Here is a 24,845-nt window from a genome sequence, read left to right as displayed (position 1 = left end):
AATTATCCTCACAACTTACCAGTAACTAGTAAACAGAGGATTGCTGGTTTGGGCTCCTAAACGAGGCCCTTAGACCTTAATGGCTTGAACTGTGTTCGGTCACAGTTGTAAGCGTAGACGTACACCGATCAGCCATAACATTAAAACCACCTCCTTGTTTCTACCCTCACTGTCCATGTTATCAGCTCCACTTACCATATAGAAGCACTTTGTAGTTCTACAATTACTGACTGTAGTCCTTTTATGCTGTTCTTCAATGGTCAGGACCACCACAGAGCAGGTATTATTTAGGTGGTGGATGATTCTCAGCACTGCAGTGACACTGACATGGTGGTGGTGTGTTAGTGTGTGTTGTGCTGGTATGAGTGGATCAGACACAGCAGCGCTGCTGGAGTTTTTAAACACCGTGTCCACTCACTGTCCACTCTATCAGACACTCCTACCTAGTCGGTCCACCTTGTAGATGTAAAGTCAGAGACGATCGCTCATCTATTGCTGCTGTTTGAGTCGCTCATCTTCTAGACCTTCATCAGCGGTCACAGGACGCCGCCCACGGGGCGCTCTTGGCTGAATATTTTTGGTTGGTGGACTATTCTTAGTCCAGCAGTGACAGTGAGGTGTTTAAAAACTCCAGCAGCGCTGCTGTGTCTGATCCACTCATACCAGCACAACAAACACAGTCCTGAGAATGATCCACCACCTAAATAATACCTGCGCTGTGGTGGTCCTGTGGGGGTCCTGACCATTGAAGAACAGGGTGAAAGGGGTTAACAAAGCATGCAGAGAAACAGATGGACTACTATATGGTAAGTGGAGCTGATAACATGGACAGTGAGTGTAGAAACAAGGAGGTGGTTTTAATGTTATGCCTGATCGGTGTAAATGTGAGAGTAAAACCCACGTCGTTATTTTATTATTAAGACATTTAACTTCATTGTGAGGTTATTAAGTTTAGTAGGGTTATGCTGGAACAAAAAAGGGCCTTCCCTAAACTGTTGCTGCAAAGATGAAGCACATAATTCCTTAAAGTTTTCTTGGGGTTTCTGGGTGGAGAGTGAGGTGTTGTGTTCAGGTGAGAGTGTGAGTGTGTGTGAGCAGCTCTGATGGACTCTTACGTGATATCAGCGTTGGGATGCAGACCGAACACTTGAGGGGTGTCGACGTAGGGCAGAGTGTGAATATACTCCAGGTATTCCTCCACCGTCTTACACACGGGAACATTGTAGTCGGTGTAGAAGCAGAACGAGGGCTCGAACAGCCGGTCGCCGAACCACACCTGGTAATCAGAGCGGCGGTTACGATTAAAAACGTCTCTCGTACATCATACGCTAACGTTATTATATTTATTATTAGGTTGGGGGGGTCGTGTGTTACTCGTGCAAAACAGTTCAGAAGTCGTTTGTCGTAGTCGTCCGTCACTCTGCCTCCGTACTGCACCTCTCCCAGCATGTAGCGCACGGTGTCCCACGACACGCCCTGCAGATAAACAAGCCAAACTGGTCAGCACGAGCAAAGGACACACACTGAACCTAGTGACCCGCCCCGCTCCCCACTGTAAACCTGATCAGCTCCCTCAGTACAGAGCATTCTAATCAGACATGGAGCTCATAATCAGATTATTTAGACGCTCTACGCCTGAATTTACAAATAAACGTCACTCCTGCACCTTTATACAAATTAAACATCAATGTGAATTTATTTACATGTCAAAGGAACTCCGTTAGTTGCTCTGGATTGATTCATCCGCCACGTTTGTAGTTTTTTGTGAGCAAAGTTGTGCCGCACTGAATGCTGGGATTGCCTTCAGCGCTAAGGAGACGCTCAGTCAGATCATCACTCAGAATTAAGGCGCCTCAGTAGGAGCATTTTAAGGGAGCTAAGAATTTAGACACGCCCTCTTCTCGGGAGTGTAGAATGATGGGAAACGCGTCTATGTACAGAGAGAGCTCGGTTTCACACAGACCCAAAGACTTTTTATCAAAGTAAGACATTATTCCGAACCTTTTTGGGACTGCACTCATCCAAATGGTTCTGGATGAACTGCACACTGGAGCTGAAGTCTGCCGAGTTGAACTCGTACGGAATATTCCAGCCCAGGGGTCCGAACTTGCGACGTTCCTGCGTAAAAAAAAGGTGAAGACTGTGTAATTCTGGGAAACCACGTATCCTGTAAGCGCCAGGTCGTTCCTACCTGCACCACCGTGTGCAAGAACGCGACGCTGTACAGCAGCGGCTTCCACATGGGCAGGTTGCTGACGTCCAGCTGAGTCTGAGAGATCCCGACGAACGTTCGCTTCAGTCCGGCTTTCACTCCCTGAGGAGGATCGTTGGAGAACTTGATGGAGGACTAAAACGACAAGAAGATTCTTTGATGATGATGATCGGAGACCTCGACCCCCTGGTTTCCCCCAAGTTTCCCCCCTGTTGATGATGTTACATTACCTGCAGCAGCGTGATGGAGAAGCGGTCGTGTGGCTCCGTGGTGATCCACACCCTGAAGCTCTCATGAACGTTCTCCACTGTGCTCACGGTGTCCAGCAGCTCGTCCATGAACTCCAGACCCAGGTGGCAGTTCTGCAGCAGGACCCAGCCTCCCTGTGGACCACAGACGGTCAGACACACAATTACTGGTGATGAGCTTTAAACTGAATGTATGACAAGAAGGTTTGTAAGGTCTTCTAAATAAGACTTGATGTTTGCTCCATACAGAAATGCTTTAGTCATGGCTATGCCAGGTCAGGGTCACGGCAGGTCCGGTTTCACAGACCGCATACTGGGTGCAAGGACTTCCTTCTATCCCTCCTCCCTCAGACACAGCCAATCATGTATGTGCAGACACCCTGTCAGCCTATAGCATCACTGAGACTGGAACCCCAGTACCCTATACCAGTTCTCAGACTTATCTTTAGTGTGATTAAATCTTATTTACACAGGATTTAATTTCTGAATATAATAAACGTCTCTGTAGGTAGTGTTGGTACCTGTGCGATGGACATCTGCACCAGCCTCCTCGCATGCACTTCCTGTCCCTGTCCCATAGATATAGCTCTGCATTCTAAACAAGCAACCCAACATACAGTAAAAAACAGTCCTCCACTTTTTGCTCCACTGTAATTAGTTACGGCTTTATTACCGAGTCTGAGTTTCTTGGAGAGAGCTTCTATCTGGTTGGTTGGATCCGAGCCCATGGAGAGGAAGCAGATCAGAGGGGTACGAGGGTCGCTCTCCCCCCACGTTGCCTCCAGATTGAGAATAACAGACTGGGCGAACCTCGCGCCCAATGCGTGCCCTACGTAGCTCCTGGCCTGAGACAGCGTGCGATCTGGACTCCAGGATCTGTCACATGACATTTGTTTAAATTCACTTCATTCACAATGGTGGTGCTTTAAAAGTCCTGGTCTGCTGATACTGTAATGATCCACACATGGTTAATCACAAGCGGTGATTAATTTTCATCCTCTTTTTAACTGAGAAAGCAATTTAATGAATGGTTCTGTTAATAAACACTGAAACTATCACAAAAGTAGATTTAGGGCACCCGGGTGGCACAGCGATATATTCCGCTAGCACACCAGTGCTGGGACTCTAGCGGGCACAAATGTGAGACAAAATTGGCAATCGAAGTCTGTTGTGTGGGAAAAGACGGGACTAAAAAGTAGGCGAGGTCTTCGATGCTGTGTAAGGACCCTGATAAGTAGCCCGAGGCGCGTGATATCCGGCCTCATGTGCCAATCCACTGAGGCGTGGGCAAATAAGAAGGGGTTAAGGGACTGTGCACGCGTCAGAGGGGGCATGGGACAGGCGAATATACCCTCCTCGGACGCAGTCGGGATCCCCAGCGGTGGAAGACTAATTTGCTATGCTAAATCGGGAGAAAAATGGGAGAAAATAAAAAAAGTAGATTTAGATTTAAGATCTACAGCATCTTTAAGGTCACCCCATCTGAAGTCATAAAAATAAATACATTATTAATATCAGGAGTAAGGAGAGCTGAACTTTTCTCTGGTTTGGAGTAATGGCATTAACCATCATGAGCAAATCAGAGCTCATGTATCTGAATGAGCCCATTTACTTAAAACACAGAATCAGACCTGATCCAGACCCAGACCCATCTTCCAAGTAAAATGAGGTGCATTCTGCTAAATTTTACAATGATTGCACGGCTGATGATGCTTTTTGATGATGTCTTGAGTTGATGTAACTCTTGATGTAAAACTTTTGGCATCAAATTAATTTGCAGCAGCCAGAGGGAGAAGAATCGTACCCTTAGACGACTGATATTGTACCTGATAAGCAGTAATTTGTGGAAGATCTCCAGTGAATCATTATAACCATCGGGAATCACTGCGTCCTCTGGTGCGTCCATATCGAACCACGCCTTCCAGCCCTTTTCATTCCGGGACACCTTTGTGTATGAACAGGAACGTGTGCATAAACATCAATATAATAATACTATTTATTAACTGTATGCCAATAAAACTCAACACAAATGTGTAATCATCATTATTCATAGGCTACAGTGTGTCAGAGTAAAAAGCAAGCTTTGGGTATCAACTGGAAGGCTGTGAGTTTAAATCCCTTTAGTAGGGCCCTTAAATCTCTTGGTACAATGACTGACCCTGAGCTCTGACCACAGCTTTCAAACAAGTGTTCATATTTGTTTAAATCATTTTTCTATCTGCACATTTTTTGGTGAATTTGCCATTAGAAGTTATTATATTATAAAGCACATTTTACAGGATGTTACTGACCTGGCTCATGATGTTGGTGAACTGGGGCAGTTTGCTCAGCTCAACCAGGTTCAGCCATGTCATGTCCAGAATCCAGCGGAAGGGTTTACGAGGACAAGCTTTGAGATCCAGGGCGGCACCACCTTTAAACAGAGAGAGTGAAACAAAATTCAGATAAACAATCACTGTGAAATGTTCTCAGTTCTGCTCTGATAAACTGAACCTGGCTCCAAACATCAGAGGGATCCACAACCATTAATCCTTATATTTCACTGTAAGCTGTCGTGTCAAAGTGGGGACATGAAGAAATACTACTTTTTCAGTGTTGTAGGGAGTTTTAATGAACGTTTTAAATTATATCTCCCGAACTCGTTATTAAATCAATGTGCAGGATATTTTGCTTAATTAAAAATGCATTTTAAGGCCGCTCAGGTGGCGCAGCGGTAAAAACACGCGCTAGGACACCAGAGCTGGGATCTCACATACATCGTATCGAGTCTCGGCTCTGCCTGCCGGCTGGGCTGAGCAGCCACATGGACAACGATTGGCCTGTTGTTCATATAGGGGTGGGATATTAACCCGGATAGGGACTCTCTCATAACTGATGCAACTACGACCTCTGCTGACTGATTGATGGCACCTGCACAGAGACTGGGAGAGAGTGCGCTGATCAGGGTGTGTCTCTCCGTACACAGTGCTGATCCGCACTGCACTCGTCAAAGTGTAGGTGATGAGATGCATACGGCTGCTGCCCACGTGTCGGAGGGGGCGTGGGTTGGCTTCGTTCTCGCACTTAAAGTTGGGAGAAAAAGGGAGACAATGCATATACAGTATATATATTATATATATATATATATAAATATAAATAAATAAATATATAAATGCATTTTAAAGATTCCTGGGGACAGAAATGGCACCGATTCGGCGGAATGGTCCTACAATACCGTCACAGTATCGTCAGGTTTAAACATTACAGCAATGAAAACATGTTACTTCCAAAAGAGTTCAGCTCTAGGTCTACTACTGCATACAATCTTCTATAAGAACTCATCAATGCTCCTTTTATATCCTGTCAGGACAGCATCGCCTGCTTTGTGTTGTTTTTACCGTGTTTACAGTGTTAATTTGCCCTGTGCGAGTTAAAAATGAGTTTAGGGCATTAAATTAGAAAGTTAAAGAGACAGAGGGATAAATATTCCCTCGTGTGCTGTAGCTTTCTGTCTCAGGTGGCACCTTTAATAAGAATCTGGAACTCGCTGTGCTTGATGTTGCCCTTCTGCAGATCGATCTTGAGAGCCAGCAGCAGAGTGAAGATGAACTTGTGATTCTCGTACAGGCCTCGGACCGTGTATCTGAACACCTCGTACGTCAGACAGTCGATGATGTTAGCGATGCGCTTCTGGGTCAGGGGGGTTTTTTCTGACCTGGAAAAGATTCACTCATAATTAAAATACGCACTCATAATAAAGTGGTTACAGATGGAGGTGCGGGGTTAACGGCACCTCGACATGGAGAGGTCGAAGATCCTGAGGAACTGGGCGAGCGAGGTCTGGTACATGACGTTGACCATGCTCATCTCTGTGATGAGGAAGTAGAGGATGCTGCCGCGGGACGCCGCGGGACGGTACTCCTCCTGAGCGGCGAGGATCTTCGTCTCCGTCTCGGTGGCCACGTTGAGCTTCTCGCTCACCTCCGCTGCTGTTTCCTTAGTGACTCTCAAGATCCCGATCATGGACTCGTCGTCGACCAGAGAGCCTGAACAGACAGAGACGGGGGTGGACTAAACAACAAGTCTATTTTCATTTACAAGACCTCTAAAAGTTTCTTTATTACTTACTCAAATAACTTACGGTGACCTTGTGCTACATGGACCAGTAAGTTTACTCAAGTTCAACCGGTAATTGTGATATTTGTAAGAATCACAGTTGTGTCCAGTCAGCACATTATTAACCCTTTAATGGTCTGCTCAACCATTTGTCTGAGTTTACTTTGAGTCTAAATACTTGGGTAAAAATAAGCTGTATTTCTTGTTTGGGCCAGATCTACTCCTTGGTTGACGTGTTAGTTTACTCCCAAAAAACTAAGAAAAGAAAGTAAATTAAATAAATAACTTTTTAACTTTTCATTGCTGAGACCATGCTGGTTTCCCATGCCAGCAGAGAGCTGGACACATCAATCATCTGCGCCTCCGTGCCCCCTCTGTCAGCCAGCATAGCAACACAGAAGGACATGACTCTTTATTTATTTATGAGGATTTTAACATCATGTTTGACGCACTTCATTCATCAGTTCACAGGTTTAATATCAAACACAGTCATGAACAATTTTGTATCTCCAGTTCACCTCACTTGCACGTCTTTGTACTGTGGGAGGAAACCGGAGCTCCCGGTGGAAACCTACGCAGGCATGGGGAGAACATGCAAACTCCACACAGAAAGGACCCAGACCGCTCTACCTGGGGATCAAACCCAGGACCTTCTTGCTGTGAGGCGACAGTGCTACCCACTAAGCCCGACATGGTAAATTCATTCCGCCACGTTACAGTAGCGGTTGTTAGACCTGATCTGTTACAGATGAATACATGAATATACTCATGACTTCATGACTAAATACTAAATTATTATTTTGGTATGGTCTTATATACGCACCTTTTGTGGTGCTGAGCTTGTAAAGCAAATTATCCTCCAGCTCTTTCATCTTCCTCTTGTTGGCCGTGACGTCCTGCATCAGATTCAGCCTCTCAGCCTCCAGTTCCTGTGTAACATCAGTCAGTGATGGACCGGCTCATTATTTATCACTGAAAGGAATGTAAGGGATGACGTGAAACGTGTGCAGACGTACGTATTTCTCGGTCAGGATGACTCTGCCCAGCAGCTGGTTCTCCAGGCCCTTCATGGTCACGGTGAAGTCGATGATGGAGGTTTTGGCACAGACCTCGGGCGTGTAGGACGGGTTGGGCAGCTTGGTGGCGATGTAGAGTTGGAAGCCGTCCATCACGTCGATCTCTTTGTCTCCGACTTTAACCTGTCGTACGCAGTGTTTCGGTTAACACTGAACAGGATATGCAGGCACGTCCTGATGTAAAAGCTCTGGTACCCACCTACATCTGCCCTGTGATTAATCCATTCATTGTTTATTTATTTACATGCATGGGCAGTGGTAGTTCAGTGATTAAGGTACTGGACTAGTAATCATACGGTTGTCTGTTTAAGCCCCATCATCACCAGGCTGCCACTGTTGGGCCCCTAAGCAAGGCCCTTAATCCTTAAATGCTCAAACTGTATTCAGTCATAATTGTAAGGGCCTTTGGATGAAATGTGATAGAAATGATTGACATGTAGGGCGGTTGTAGCCAAGTGGTTAAGGTACTGGACTAGTAAGCAGAAGGTCGCTGGTTCAAACCCTACCACTGCCACTGTTTGGCCCTTAAGCAAGGCCCTAAACCCTCAATTGCTCAGACTGTAAGTCGCTTTTGCTAAATTCCGGAAATGTAAATGTAACGCTCACCTTGTAGGAGGATCCAGACTTGATGAAGTTCTTCTCCAGCACGTTATCCAGCGCTGGGTCCAGCTCCTCGGGTACATCCTCGATGAGCAGAGGGCGACCCAGGGACAGGCTGTCCTCCAGATGGGTGCGGAAGTACTTGTGATTCAGAGACGTGACCTTGGAACGATACGGAGCGTTCGTTAGCATCATGTCGTGTACCTAGTGCTGACGTTAGCTAGCCTGAGCCACGGATCTGACCTGGAGCTCGTTGGCTTTCTCCTTCTTCTTGATCCAAGCCTTGCCCTGAGTCTGGGGGTCGATGAGGAGGGGGAAGCGGGTAGCTTTGGTGACAATGATGCCGTTCTGCACCGACAGGTCATCACCCGGAAGGCCCTGCAGATTCCACTCGCTGATCTGAACGAGGGGGGAGAAGATACCACCTGTGAGGGTCTTCCATCAACATTCCATCAACAGCCTTCACTGATCCCACTCTCATCAGGCATCAGTACTGACTACTGATTAATCAGGGCTTCTCTTTACACTCAGAACATTTACTGTTTTGTTTTGGATTCATCCAATCATAAGCTTGCTGGTTCAAGCCCCACCTTTGCCAGATTGCTGCTGTTGGGCCCTTTAGCAAGGCCCTTAACCCTTAATTGCTGAGACTGTACTGTCACTCTACTCTAAGTCGCTTTAGATAAAGCACCAGTACCAGCACTGTAACCAGAACTGAGTATCTAGGACTAAATCCCACATCATGTAGGTGGTATTAAGACCAGGATGTTAAATAAAATCCTACTGTGGGCTGGTCCACCAGCATGGAGATCAGGTTCAGGTTTTCAGTGAAGGGAATGTTCTTCTTCGTGAGCTCGGCCTCCCAGATCTCCTTCAGCAGCATGTTACGGAACTGTTGGTTGAACGGACCACAGTAGGACAGGAAGCCGGTCAGCTGCAGGACGTCTCCAACCAGCCTGAGAGCAGAGCAGAGACAGACACGTGAACCTCGGTTCGACCCCAGGAGCCGTGGAGAGACTGAGAGAAACCTGCCTGCTGATCTGTGAGGTGAACTCTCTGCTCTGCTCGGTCCAGCGCACTTTCTCCCCGCTCAGCCCGTCGATCAGAGCGGAGGCCGTCTGCATTTTATTTCTGCACGATTCGGCGTCGTTCAGCAGATCCTGAAAACAGTTAACGTTATTCCAGTGTCTCGTAAGCATTAGATGCACGTTTACACACACAGTGATTTGTGAAATAAAAAGGCCACGAAATGCTCTGATTGGGCCCCGGGTATTAGGGAATGTGGACTTGGATCAACAGCTAATGTTAGTACTGTGGTACCTTGTAACTGTACGTCCCCTAAACTCAAAATCTGAAACTCGACGGCCTTCTTTGAGAAATTTGTACCCTTAAACTCAACGTTTCCCTCAAACTCAACGTGTGCTTTGATCAGCGCTTGGCTTGAGCGGTGTGGTAAGATGTCATGTGAACATGAGCTGAATCTGCATTAGTGTGGAATAAGCGTCAGATCCAGGGTTACAGCTCCACATGATTCTCCTTCCTGTTTCACTTTGTGTTACAGCTCCAGCTTCTGAGAAATGGTGAGAATCAGAATCAGCTTCTCCCAGAGTCTAAAACTCTTAACTTAATGTATTAAAAGAACAACATAAAAACACTAAACCTCTCTTCATTATTACTGCTCATAAGTTCTCTCCACTCATTAAAAAGCATAACAAAACAATAAAGTAAAGCTAAAGTGCAGCTTTTATTGCATTTTTAACAGTTAGTAATTGTATTTCAGTGTGTTTATATTATATTTGTGTTATTTTCAGTGTTTAAGAGTCAAAAACAACCTCATTATTTTACATGAGACTAAAATATCTGCAGCTCACCGGGACCATGGACGCATTAACAGGTTCCCCAAACATCCTTATGGGGGAAAATACCTCGAAACTCAACGTCTTTAAAACTCAACGCCACGCCCAGAACCGACTGACGTTGAGTGTCTGAAGTGGAGTCTGACTGGTGACTGGAAATTTAAGGTGGTAACTGCAGTCTGATTGGCTACAGTGAATTTTAGTGCAGGTAGATGGACTGATTAGGTAGGAAGCGCTCACACACACACACACACACACACACACACATACACACACTGAGTGCTTGATCTGTTGAGATGAAAATCCCAGTATCTACAGTTAAAACTGATGTATGATGCACCAGTCACCAGTAGAAGAGGACGTACCTGCTTCTCCTTCATGGCTGCTTCGAATTTGGCCAGCACCATGTCCAGCTCTGCCTGCTTTTCATCCAGCTGGGCCTGAGCGTTAGCCAGTTCCTTATTAGCTGCCGTTAGCCTGTTCTCCTGAACGCTGAGATTAGCCTGGGTAGGAAGAAGGCAGGATATGCCAGTGTTACTAATAAAGTTAGAGAAGAGTCTTGTGTGTGTGTGTGTGTGTTGGGATGCTGGTAACGAATGTGCTTTTGCCGCTGATGAACCAGAAGTGAACATCACACGTTACATTTAGGTGCAGGGGTATCGTATATTACGCTCGCCCATCACAGCTGAGATCTGGGACTGGCACCCTGCTCTGCAATGGACTGGCACCGAGTTCAGGGTATTCCTGTCTCGAGGTTAATGAAAATTAAATTTGCGATCGTAGCCCAAAATCAAACCCCCTGCACCACTCCAGCTCACAATTTAGGAGTCTAATGACTGGCAGTGATTTTAGTCTTGCTGCCTCAGCATGTCCATATTTATAATCACACAACACACAAAAGTGAGACCTGTAAGAAAAGCCTTTAATCTTTGAGTTTTTAATCGTATAGATTGTATATATCCATGATTAATAAACCACCGTATGTATTTTGAAGTGATTTCTGTGGGTCCGGCTCTCGTGTTTTACCTTCAGTGGCAGCACCTCCTTGTTGATGCTGAAGAAGGTGGCCATAGCCTGTGTCCAGGACAGCAGACCCGCCACGTTTCCGCACACTTTACTGGCGTTCTCCAGCGTGTAATCCTCCATCTGGAAGTACGGCTCCAGCAGCTCCATCGTCTCTTCGGTTATCGTGTCCTTAGGAAACTGCTGCAGTGACGTCAGGAAGCCGCCGCCGCTCATCAGCTTAGGGGTGAAGAGAGGAGACTCGTATCATTAGTCTCATTAGAACCATCAGATCTCGTGAGGTCCTGCACGGTGTTTCAGGGATTTTACCTTCATGGCTTCGCTCCAGGAGGGCTTAAGGCAGTGCCTCTCTGGATCCATGACGACGGGGTCCAGCTTCTTGCGGAAGAGAAGCAGACAGCAGTCCATAATTCTCATGATTCAATGTGGTGGCTTGGACAGTTTCCTCACTGTTGCGATATCGGCCGGTTTGATGGTCTGTTAAAGACACGAGGTCAAAAACGATTTACAAATCTAGGATATAGTGGTTTCAGATCCTACAGTCGTTCCAGTGAACAGGACAGGACAAGGGTAGAAAGGACAGGCCACACAAACAGAACCACACACACTCGGCAGGGAACCGAACAAGTCAACTCATAAAACAGAATCAAAGACCCAGAACGACTCTACCCTGTATCAACTGAGTTAATGACAAAAGTTAGAGAGCGCTAGCAGGAGATCTAGCAAATAATTCAGAGGGCAAAGCCAGTCAGTCAGAGGTACGCTGTTAGACGGTGCTTCTCAGGTAGTGAGGAACCTTTAATGAGGCGCAGAAAATGCTTTGAAGTTTAGTTCAGAGAGAACTACGCTTTCTGTCGGCCTGTGTGGGCGTGGCAGGTTGGGTCTCACTTAGCATTGTGCTTCAGAAATCGTTTTATAAGCACCTATAAGCGTTTCCTGCTTATTTCTATTTTAGGTTTCTTCTGTCATTAAAATTTAAAGAGAGGTAACTCTTGGATCTCACTTCTTCAGGTTTGTATATATAGTACAAAAGTATTTGGACACTTCTTTTAATTATCGAATTCATGTGCCGAGCCATACAAACGCTGTCATCTTTCGACTGAACGGGCACAAATTCCCACAGGCATTCTGTATTTCAAAGTCATTTAAAGAGGCTTTATTAGAAAAGCCGCTGTCGTTCTAGCTGAATAGATCAGACGCCACTGTGTGTTTTTAAAATGGGAGGTCTGACAAGCCCATGGTCAGGTGTCCAAATACTTTTGAGCTGCTACATCAGTTTTTGGAACTCACGTTTAAAGCCGCCTCAGCTTTCATGAGTGCAGGTTCAGCCGCCTGCAGCTTCAGCTCTGCCACACCTTTTTCCTTCTCGATTTCCTCCACGATCTTCAGCGCTTTATCCTTCACCACCTGCACCTCGTTTTTGACCACAGAGGCGGCCTCGGCGCTCACAGTCACCTCCTTGAGGACCTGCACGACCAAGTCCATGAGCTCACGATCGATCTAGCAAAGTGAAAACGCTCTGCTCAGTTCTGATCGAATGATGTACCTTGTCGGCTCGGGCCGAGGCCAACGCCAGCTCCTGCTCCTTCACCACCAGGTCTCTGGACAGCTGCGCGACGGATTCGCTGGCTTCCATTAGCTTGGCTAGACCTGGGAAACGAGCAGGGCTTGATCACTCAAACACACTCGTACACACACAAAACACATTACAAATGTACTGGCCTTGTCCCTACCGACATTCATGCGCTCAACAAGAGTGTTGATGTGGGTGTGCTTCTCTGTATAGAGGGTTTTGTATCCATTGATGAAGGACAGGTAGGATTTCGGGGTGACGTGGGCCCTTCGTCTGAATCTGAATAAAAAGAAAGAGGAACAGAAAGGTTGATTCCAGACTTTGGACCACAAAACCTGATCTGTAGCAAAAGAAAGGGACAGATTTCATGAATTCAGCTCGATTATACATGAATACCTTTTGGTATAAGTGGAATTGGTATGACCAAAGGTATCTGGACACCTGACAATGAGCTGTTTAGCTAGAACAATAGCCGATTCTCTAATAAAGCGCTTCAAATGACTCTGATATTACAGTATGCCTGTGGGAATTTGTGCCCGTTAAGTTAAAAGATAACAGCATAGGTTAAACCCTTGATATAAGGTACAAGGGACAGTGGGAGCCTAGTGGATAGAGCTTTGGGCTACCAGTCAATGACTGTCAATGCAAATCCAGGCTCTGTCGTGCAGCCACTGTTGGGCCCTTGAACAAGGCCCTTAACCCATTAAATAAATTCCCTTTAAATGAATGTTAGACGTCATCACTGTGAGATTCGATTGATGAGGCAGCAAAATATGCCCCGAGGACCTGGGTTTGATCCTCGTCTTGACCCTCTTTACTAGTTTGGGTGACTTAGTGTCTATAAAACTGAGGTTCTCTAACATGGCTGTATCTCTAAGTACAGTACGGTACCTCTCAAAGTAGCTCTCGCAGGTGGAGGAGACTCTGTCGTGATAGACGGCCATAGTCTGGACCACCGCAGTCTTCACCTCAGGCGAACAGACCATGTGGAAGTCCGAGAGGAAATACTGGGACACGGCCATCAGGGCTTCACTCGGCCACGGGGTGAACCAGTCCATGGTGCATCCGGATATCAGTCCGGGGAACTTCAGAGAGCGGGAGCGGAACTTCTCCCCCACCTGATCAAAATATTCCACATTATGAAGCGTGTTAATTCACTTCAGTCTTAAAATTACAACGATTTCTGTAACTGCTCTTTTACTGTGAGTGAATCTGACTCACATTCTGAGAGAATAAAATGAAGAGCATCAAACAGAGGGGTGAGACTCACCGGGGAAAAACACAGCACCACATGGAGGTTCTTTTTGGCCCGGGAGATGAAGTATTCATACAGATTATCAAAGGTGGGCGGCACTCGGGGCGTCTCCTTTTTCATTACGGGGATGAGATTCTGTGTTATCTCGTCCAGTTCATCACGAGCAAAAAGGTTCGAGACCTAGAGGAGAAACATGAGAAAGTGAATATCAAGTGCAGTGTGTTTTTACTTCCGCAGAAATGATCCGTATTACTAGGGCTCGACTAAATTCACTGGGAAATGTGCTTCATTTTACGGACGTCTTTACAGTCTTTCATTAATTTATGTCATTAATTAAAAATGTCATTAATTTAAATATTAAAGCTCTTGTCCGTGTTCCACATCTTGGTCATTTTGACTAACTCATTGCAAACTGAATTGCCGTAGGACTGCTAGTGTAAGAGACTTTTCTGTGATGTTGTTTGCTGATAATGAGCGCATTTTGTCCCTTTGTGGATTCCATAATCGAAAGTGTGTTTCTCTACACACGTGATCATCAAACTCTAAAGACGCTCGGTTACACTAGGGCGCCTCACAGTGCGGATTAACCAGTAATCTTGATGCATTTGTACTGCACGTGAATAAAAAATGGTAAATCGCTAAACCGTACATTTTAAATTTCACAGCAAATTACATATTACACGGGGAACGGCTCATTTCACGGTCCATGGCGCCATTCTCACGTCCGTGAATCGGTAGGGACTTAGTTATTAGTGATTAGTGAAGCTGCTTCACCTCTCCAGATGACAAAACATTGTTAAGGTACTCTAGGAAGGCCTCGTCTTTTATCTCGTTGTCCGTGAAGATGAACGTGACGCCTTTTCCTTCAGCGCCGGCCGTTCTGAACAGCACTTTCAGGTCATCCATCAGGTTGCTGATGTTATAGGTTCTGAGTGATACAGGATAAAGATGTAAAAAGTGCAGAATCACTGATATTCTGCAAATCACTCAACCCAGGGAACTACGCCGTCTCACCTAGTGAGTGTAATCTGGAATATCCTGTAACCGGCGATGTACGACGCGAGCCGTGAAAGGCTTTGCTTGCCCGACCCTCCCACTCCCACCAGCAGAGCGCTTCCTCCATCGGTCCTGATGATGCGGGAGATCTGCGGCCGAGAGAAACTAGCAGTTTTTATAAACTCTGGGTTTAAAGGCTGAGCTGTGGTCAGAACTTTACACTGACCTTGATGAGGTGGGTCATGGCATCAGTAAAGAAGACCAGGTCCAGATGTGAGCCCCGAACAGCCTCGTTATACTGGCTCTGATAGAACCGCAGTCTCTCCGACAGGAACTGGAAGTCCGGCACCTGGGAAATATAGCAGAAGTGTGATGTGTGTAAGATTTATACTAGCCCTCGTCCCTTCCCACATGTGCCTGGCTGATCTGTGACACCGGCCAGGTGCTTTACTGTGTATGGAGCATCATGCAATGTCCTGGAGGAACCTCGAGCAGACAGCAGGAGCTGCTGGTGTATTTAATCAGCTCTCATTACAGCCCAGCTGAGACCAGGTCAGGACCATGTTTTAAAATAAACGTACCAGTTCATAGATTTTGGGAGCGTCGAGACAGGCGTCATCAGCCTCCTCTCCTGTAGGCTCTGGAGCCTCTCTCAGGAAGTCCACAAAGTAAGGGTCGGGGTGGAGGTGTGGCACCAAAGCAGGATCCACGTGTTCCTGAATGACCTGGGCTATAGACTTCTCGAACCAGTGCTTATCCTCCTCACACACAAACCTGGAATACACACAGCTAGTCATTAGATAGATAGACAGACAGACAGACAGACAGACAGACAGATAGATTGACCCTAGATAGATAGACAGAGAGATAGACAGACAGACAGAGAGATAGATAGACAGACAAATAGAAAGATAGATAGATAGATAGATAGATAGATAGACAGACAGACAGATAGATAGACAGAGAGATAGACAGACAGACAGAGAGATAGATAGACAGACAAATAGAAAGATAGACAGAGAGATAGACAGACAGACAGAGAGATAGATAGACAGACAAATAGATAGATAGATAGATAGATAGATAGATAGATAGATAGATAGATAGATAGATAGATAGATAGATAGATAGATAGATAGATAAATAGATAGATAGACAGACAGACAGAGAGAGATAGATAGACGGACGGACAAATAGATAGATAGATAGATAGATAGATAGATAGATAGATAGATAGATAGATAGATAGATAGATAGATAGACAGACAGACAGACAGATAGATAGACAGAGAGATAGACAGACAGACAGAGAGATAGATAGACAGACAGATAGATAGATAGATAGATAGATAGATAGATAGATAGATAGATAGATAGATAGATAGATAGATAGATAGATAGATAAATAGATAGATAGACAGACAGACAGAGAGAGATAGATAGACGGACGGACTAGATAGATAGATAGATAGATAGATAGATAGATAGATAGATAGATAGATAGATAGATAGATAGATAGATAGATAGACAGACAGAGAGAGATAGATAGACGGACGGACAGATAGACAAATAGATAGATAGATAGACAGAGAGATAGACAGACAGAGAGAGATAGATAGACGGACGGACGGACAGATAGATAGACAGACAGGTAGACAGACAGACAGAGAGAGATAGATAGACGGACGGACAGATAGACAAATAGATAGATAGATAGATAGAGAGAGATAGATAGACAGACAGAAAGACAGACAGCCAGACAGACACCTTACCGGTCTGCGATGACTCGAGTGCATTCACACTTGAACAAGGACAGGAGGGTGGCGACTGTCTCACACTCTTCTGCTCTGATCTTCAGCATGCCCTGCCAAATCCTGGACAGATCTCTTAGGTTGAAGAAGTAGTGAAACTTTGATGGAGTGGGCAACATCTTCCCCTGTAACACAGTGCAGGAGAGGTTTGGACTCTTTCACCTCACAGGGAGTGATCATTTTACTAACGATGCATTTTACCTTGGTCCATTGCCAGAGAATCCGGGAAGCGGGTACGAGACGCTGTACAGTGTCAGAGATCTCTGGTGTAAATCCTCGACACTGATGGAAATATCCACAGCCAATAATTCCTAATAGAAAAGTACTGGTCAGTTCTCTGTGAAACAGCTTCAAAGGTTTGGCATGAAAAAGAAAGACAGAACCCACTAATAATGAATAATTAAGGTCCTGCCTAATTCAGACCGTGAAAATCACAGCACGGATCGTGAAATGTGCAGTATAAGGCATCCTAGCAATCTTACAGTAATTACATTAACCTACGAGACTTCACTACCTGACCGTGTTTGATGTGTGTTGTGTGTTTTACGTATTAAGTGCATTTTGTCCCTTTGTGGATCCATAATGAATGTAAAAGTGTGTTTCTCTACACACGTGATCGTCTCTGTGCTGCACCTCAAAAAGAACAAACCAGTAAAGTTTTCTGCTCTAAATAGTTTGTCTGTGTTCAGTTGATTTCTTTCTTTATAGACTCAGTAAACATTAAAGACGCTCGGTTACATCAGCAATCAGTGTAAAGCAGCTAAAAACACCAAAACATCCCCACATTTTGCCCCAGTGTTCCTCCCAATCTAGTCGTATCCAGTTACCCCATCATATTTCACTCCTGACCGAGCGCAGTACCGACGTGATTATTACCGAAGATCATGTCGATGGAGGAGTTGGCCGGAAGCGTGCAGTTAAACACTGTGAACTGTCTCTTCAGTCTCTGAGGAATATCGTTCCTGCCACCGCCGGGATGGATCATGGCGGCCATCATCTGAACGTCTGTTATGGTGGTGAAATCACCGGGTTTATCCAGACTGTACATGCCCGACATCTCCATCGTCTGACGCACTATTTCATTTGTGATCTACAGAAAAAAAACATGAAATATTACAGATTATTTATAGACTGTGTGGCCTCCACTTCTTATCACCATTACTGGACAAACAACAATTAAACTGGACTTTAACTCCAACCACCTCCTTGTTTCTACACTCTGTCCATTTTATCAGCTCCACTTACCATATAGAAGCACTTTGCAGTTCTACAATTACTGACTGTAGTCCATCTGTTTGTCTACATGCTTTGTCAGGACCCCCACAGAGCAGGTATTATTTAGGTGGTGGATGATTCTCATGGTGACACTGACATGGTGGTGGTGTGCAGGTATGAGTGGATCAGACACAGCGGCGCTGCTGGAGTTTTAAAACACCTCACTGTCACTGCTGGACTGAGAATCGTCCACCAACCAAAAATATCCAGCCAAGAGCGCCCCGTGGGCGGCGTCCTGTGACCGCTGATGAAGGTCTAGAAGATGAGCGACTCAAACAGCAGCAATAGATGAGCGATCGTCTCTGACTTTACATCTACAAGGTGGACCGACTAGGTAGGAGTGTCTGATAGAGTGGACAGTGAGTGGACACGGTGTTTAAAAACTCCAGCAGTGCTGCTGTGTCTGATCCACTCATACCAGCACAACACACACTAACACACCACCACCATGTCAGTGTCACTGCAGTGCTGAGAATGATCCACCACCTAAATAATAGCTGCTCTGTGGGGGTCCTGACCATTGTAAAACAGGGTGAAAGCAGGTTAAAAACAAAGTGCTTCTATGTGGTCAGTGGAGCTGATAAAATGGACAGTGAGGTGGTTTTAATGTTATGGCTGATCGGTGTATATTTGTATCGATGTTTAATTTTCCGACCTGATCTCCCCATTCATTGACGACAGGCATGTTGATGTCATCAATAAAAACGGTCAGTCTCCGTCTGCCGGGGGGTCCGTATGTGCTGCCCAGCCGCTTCTCTATGTAACTCTCTACTGCCCGCTGTAATCAGAACGGCGTTAATCAGAATCAGTCATCGGTAATGGTGAGTTTTACTGCATCTCCTTCCTTTCCTTCACCTGGAACATGATCGGCTCCGTGGCGGAGGAGAAGTTCATGGATTTGAACAGATCCATCTCAGGGTTGTATTTCTTCGTGTAGGCCTTAATCATGACCGTCTTGGCAGTCCCCTGTTCACCGGTGAGGAGAACAGCCTAAGCACAACACACACACACACAAAATTTCTAATCAAGGGTCAGAGACACACAGTCCACGTGTGTTCCAGCAGTTAGATATGTGACGACCTTGCGCTGTTTTGCGATGGCCTCAATCAGGAAGCTCGTTCTGGTGTTGTCCACGTTGGGAACGAGAATGGACGTGTAGTCTGGTGCCGAGTCTGTGGGGTAGACGTACTGCACGACGTATTTACTCCAGTGATCCCAGTCACCTGAAATAAAAAAAATCCACTTTATAGGCTGCAAATAATCAGCAATAATGAGTAGGGATGTAACGATACACTACCCACGATGCGATTCACGATACGAATTTTTCCAGATTGTTTTAAACAAAATTAAATTGAAGACAAATTTTCCTTTTATTATTCTCTTTAAAAAAAAATAAAAAATACTGCATTTGTGCTTATCTTTTATTTATCTAAATAATGAAAGTCCTTTTATTTCTGAGGTAGGTGCAAACTATGCAAAACAATGCTGCACGTTTCCCTTTTTGTGTAAAAAAGCTGAAATGAAATTTTAAAACAAACCCCACATTAAATAAATACATAAATGATACAAATAAAGAAAGTATCCTCACATAAATACATTCTGAACCTGGCAACCCTGTAGTGACTTCAACCAGGCGAGGTGAATAGCACCAGCGCCCTCTGCTGCTTAAAGTCAATATCGATTCATTATACTGTACATGTAAACCGATTTGAATCGTTACACATGTGAATGGATTTTTAACTGTCTGGTGGTGCATCGTTACATCCCTAATAGTGAGGGCTCATTTTTTATTAGGCTGGACGCAGTCGTTTGTTCCCTGATCTGCTTCCGGAAGCAGAGACACGATTCCAATCACCAAAATACCCCACAGTCCCAAAAACACCAGGAATACCTGTTGCCTCCAGCTTTATTAAGTCGATGTGGTAAACTTGCCGTTCTGATTGACCATGTACTCGAACATGGTCTGGCCAGGCTCTGTCGGTGGCAGGTCAAGCTTGCTTTCATGAGAGCGAACGAACAGCTCCATCTTGTCCCGGTCATCCAGTTCCAGCAGAGCTCCCAGACTCCACATCATGCAGAACACGAAGAGGCGCTCCAGGTGCTCGCTGCTCAACGTGCCTCCAGCATCTTTAGGAGGAATCAGACCCTCCAGCAGGTTTACCGACTGGACACACACGTCAGGTGGTGAGCACCAGTACGGGTATCAGCGCAGTAAAGTAACGTAATAGTAACCGAGTAATTATTCAAGTGTAATGATCATTAATAAAGATTTAAAACTGATCTGGATGCTGATAATGAAGTACTGAAGTACTGACCACACTCTTTCATACTGCATGACTGTAGTTTACCTGCATAACGTAGTTGCACTCCAAGAGCTGCATTTTTGGCTTGAGGTTTTGTTTCATGAATATATAAGCATCTTCAAATATCTTATCATACAGGCTCATCAGGCTGTCAGCTTCCTGAGCACTGCGCTTGTTGGTCCAGCCCTGACACACACACACACACACACACACACACACTTTGATATACTGCAGCTTGAATTGTTATTAACCAGACTTATAACTGGTCACAAAAAGCTTCATTATTATTATTCCTTATTTTACTAAGCAGATGATGAGAGTGAGACCTGTTAAGGAATCCTGTTACGGAAGAATAAATATTGTACATTTATATTTTTATTTAGTTTGACTGCACTGTAACCACCAAGGGAAAACGACACATCATGTTTTATTTTATTTGAGACTTTATTTCTACAGCAGCATGGTTGCATCTTTCCCTTTTTCTCCAAATCTAATCACATCCAATTCCCCAGTTATATCTCAGAATCAGAATCAGATTTATCGGATAAACACAAGGAATTTGGTTCTGGCTGATGGTATCTCTGTAGTATAAATATCTCATATAAATATCTGCTCTACTGCTGTAAATCTCGACCCTGACTGAGGAGCACAGTACCTAACACATGCCCCCTCCGACACATGTGTAGCAGCCACTTCTTTTCACCTGCATTAGGTGGGCAGGGATCAGTATGGCGTACTGAGAGTCACGCACTGCTCTCCGCTATTCACCATCTGTGTCATGCGGTGTCTCGACCAGCCAGCAGAGGCCGCTATTGCAGCAGTACATTTACATTTTCAGTATTTCACAGACACTTTTATCCAAAGCGACTTACAGTACTGTGACAGTATACAATCTAAGCAAATGAGGGTTAAGGGCCCTGGCAACCTGGCAGTGGTGGGGCTTGAACCAGCAACCTTCTGATTACTGGTCCAGTACCTAAACGCTAGGCTACAGCTGCCTGTAATGAGGAATCCCTTCAGCCCATTAGAACTTAAGATCATAAGATCCACTTTCCCACAGAATCCTTATTTTCTTCCTACTTCTTAATACTTGCCAGTGGGTGGATTAGCAGATCTAAATTCCCTCTAGGTTTGAGTCTGTCTGTCAATGTGGTATTTCTTCTTTGCATCTAGCTTTTTTCCTGGGTGGATCTGAATCCCCCTTGACCCTGATCAGGACTAAGCAGTAAGTGAGAGTTAGCAGTTATAAATGAGAACCTGCAGAATGGGTCTCCAGCTGAGAGCGGAGGAGCTCATGAACACCATGCCCACTCTGGAGACGGTAGCGGGAGAAGCATTGTCCATGTTGTGCACCTCAAACACCAGCTTACAGCTCGGGGACATAGGGATCCGGTCACCGTTCGCCAGGGTCAGAGTTTTGTTGTCGTCCAGCACCGAGTTCAGGTTCTCGATCCAGATGGCGTCTACTGGCCCATCCAGCACAATCCAGATGTTTTCTCCTGAATAAAGAATAAATACATGATGTGCAGTGTGCAGTGCTCATTCTGAGGGAGTGAAAACATTTACAAAGCCTAAAGATAATAATTGAATAATATTAATGTCATGTTTAATACATGAGCTGCAGTTATGTGTTTGTACTGGTTTATGCTGCTACTTCAAATACAGCAAAGAATCCTGGGGGTTTTAAAGCCTGAAGTTGTTAATTTTTCTCACTTCAGACCAGAACAATGGTTCACTCTGCCCTTCAAATGGCTGATAACTTTGGAAGAGTTTTTAAAACCCAGCTCATGCTCACCCTTTTTAGTTCTGAGAGTTTTCCTCCACAGGGTGGAGAAGATCCCGTCGGTCCAGTCGTTGGTAGCGGCGTCCAGACGGCCGAACATCTGGGGCGCGGTGATGGCTTTGGGGTTCATCCTCATCTCTCTGTGAGCAGCGCCGCACTCTGTCATGGCGCGCATGAGGATGTTAATGGCGGTCGTCTTTCCGGCTCCGCTCGGGCCGAGGGTCATCAGGCCGTGACGCACCCGCGACGCCTCGTATAACTGCCGGAAACATTTACAAAACGTAAACAGGTGATTATAGTGTAGTCATGATCATCGGTTCTGGTTTCACTGATGTAATGGAACTGACTGTGGGGTGAGTTAGATGCTTGTTATTAGTAGTTAATGCATATAGAGGCGGTATATTTATTTATGGGCGCTTGGGTGGCCACTATGCCAGGATCCAGGGTTCAAATCCCTAGTGGTGCACACAGACTTTACTGGCAATGTCTGGGGGTAAACAAGGCCCTGGCATCCTCACACACATATACACACACACACATATACAGTATATATATATATATATATATACTGTACATACACACATACATCCTCACACACATATACACACACACACACATATACAGTATATATATATATATATATACTGTACATACACACATACACACACACATACATACACACATACATACACACACACATATACACACACACACATATACAGTATATATATATATATTAGGGCTGTCAAACGATTAAAATTTTTAATCGCGATTAATCTCAGAATTTCATATAGTTAATCGCGATTAATCGCATTAAAAAAAATCTGTGTAAATGTTATAGAAAACAAGGATTTTTAAGTGAAATGTTACAATTAAAATGGTGAACACATTTTATGCTAAATGTACTGATGTTAAAAACTGCTGGGACAAGAGAAAACTGTAAGGGAGTTTTATTCACTCACATACTAGGCAGTAAATGTCAGATTGTAGGTTAGAATTTCTCCATCAGCAAACATTGTAGATCAGCGGTGCTTTAGGTGGGATAAGGCGTAGTTATTGTATCAGACTTGTCTGTGGTTGTATCGTGACGATGGTTTGATGGACGTTTCTACACGAAGTGAGTGTGTTTTGACCCTTTGGGGCTTCCATAGTTCATGAACTAACGTGCTCGACTCAGCTTTCCGGTATTCGGTACAGAAGAAGAAGTTAATTAAGTGTAATAAAGTGTTCTGCTCCCGACAACTTGTGAATATAGCGTGTATTTATTTCTTTATTATGCAAGTGCATCACTACCACGATCGGTTACATTATGTTAACAAACCGCAAATGAACAACGGTGGCAAGTCCGACATTAAAACGTTTGTTCTACCAGTCAAGTCTCAACATGAACTAGAATTTGCGTTAATGGCACTAATTTTTTTAATCGCGTTAACTTGAGGTCGCGTTAATGCGTTATTATCGCGTTAACTTCGACAGCCCTAATATATATATATATATACTGTATATGTGTGTGTGTGTATATGTGTGTGAGGATGTATGTGAGGATGTATGTGTGTATGTGTGTGTGTGTATATGTGTGTGAGGATGTATGTGTGTATGTATGTGTGTGTGTATGTGTGTATGTACAGTATATATATATATATATATATATATATATATATATATATATATATACTGTATATGTGTGTGTGTGTATATGTATGTGAGGATGTATGTGTGTATGTATGTGTGTGTGTATGTGTGTATGTACAGTATATATATATATATATATATATTAGGGCTGTCGAAGTTAACGCGATAATAACGCATTAACGCGACCTCAATTTAACGCGATTAAAAAAATTAGTGCCATTAACGCAAATTCTAGTTCATGTTGAGACTTGACTGGTAGAACAAACGTTTTAATGTCGGACTTGCCACCGTTGTTCATTTGCGGTTTGTTAACATAATGTAACCGATCGTGGTAGTGATGCACTTGCATAATAAAGAAATAAATACACGCTATATTCACAAGTTGTCGGGAGCAGAACACTTTATTACACTTAATTAACTTCTTCTTCTGTACCGAATACCGGAAAGCTGAGTCGAGCACGTTAGTTCATGAACTATGGAAGCCCCAAAGGGTCAAAACACACTCACTTCGTGTAGAAACGTCCATCAAACCATCGTCACGATACAACCACAGACAAGTCTGTTACAATAACTACGCCTTATCCCACCTAAAGCACCGCTGATCTACAATGTTTGCTGATGGAGAAATTCTAACCTACAATCTGACATTTACTGCCTAGTATGTGAGTGAATAAAACTCCCTTACAGTTTTCTCTTGTCCCAGCAGTTTTTAACATAAGTACATTTAGCATAAAATGTGTTCACCATTTTAATTGTAACATTTCACTTAAAAATCCTTGTTTTCTATAACATTTACACAGATTTTTTTTTTAATGCGATTAATCGCGATTAACTATATGAAATTCTGAGATTAATCGCGATTAAAAATTTTAATCGTTTGACAGCCCTAATATATATATATATATATATATATATATATATATATACTGTACATACACACACACATACACACACACATACACACATACATCCTCACACACATATACACACACACACATATACAGTATATATATATATATATATATATATATATACTGTACATACACACATACATACACACACACATCCTCACATACATCCTCACACACATATACACACACACACAT

General features: G+C 44.3%; 1 pseudogene; it reads right to left on the bottom strand.

Moving 5' to 3' along the window:
• The window catches only part of LOC134320266 (dynein axonemal heavy chain 8-like), a 57,806-nt pseudogene that overhangs the window by 2,397 nt on the left and 30,564 nt on the right, over positions 1–24,845 (bottom strand).

The sequence above is a fragment of the Trichomycterus rosablanca genome, chromosome 9 (genome assembly GCF_030014385.1).
Source record: "Trichomycterus rosablanca isolate fTriRos1 chromosome 9, fTriRos1.hap1, whole genome shotgun sequence".
Lineage (NCBI taxonomy): Eukaryota > Metazoa > Chordata > Actinopteri > Siluriformes > Trichomycteridae > Trichomycterus > Trichomycterus rosablanca.
The sequence above is the reverse complement of the archived record's forward strand: the minus strand, read 5'-3'. Positions and strand labels throughout refer to the sequence as shown.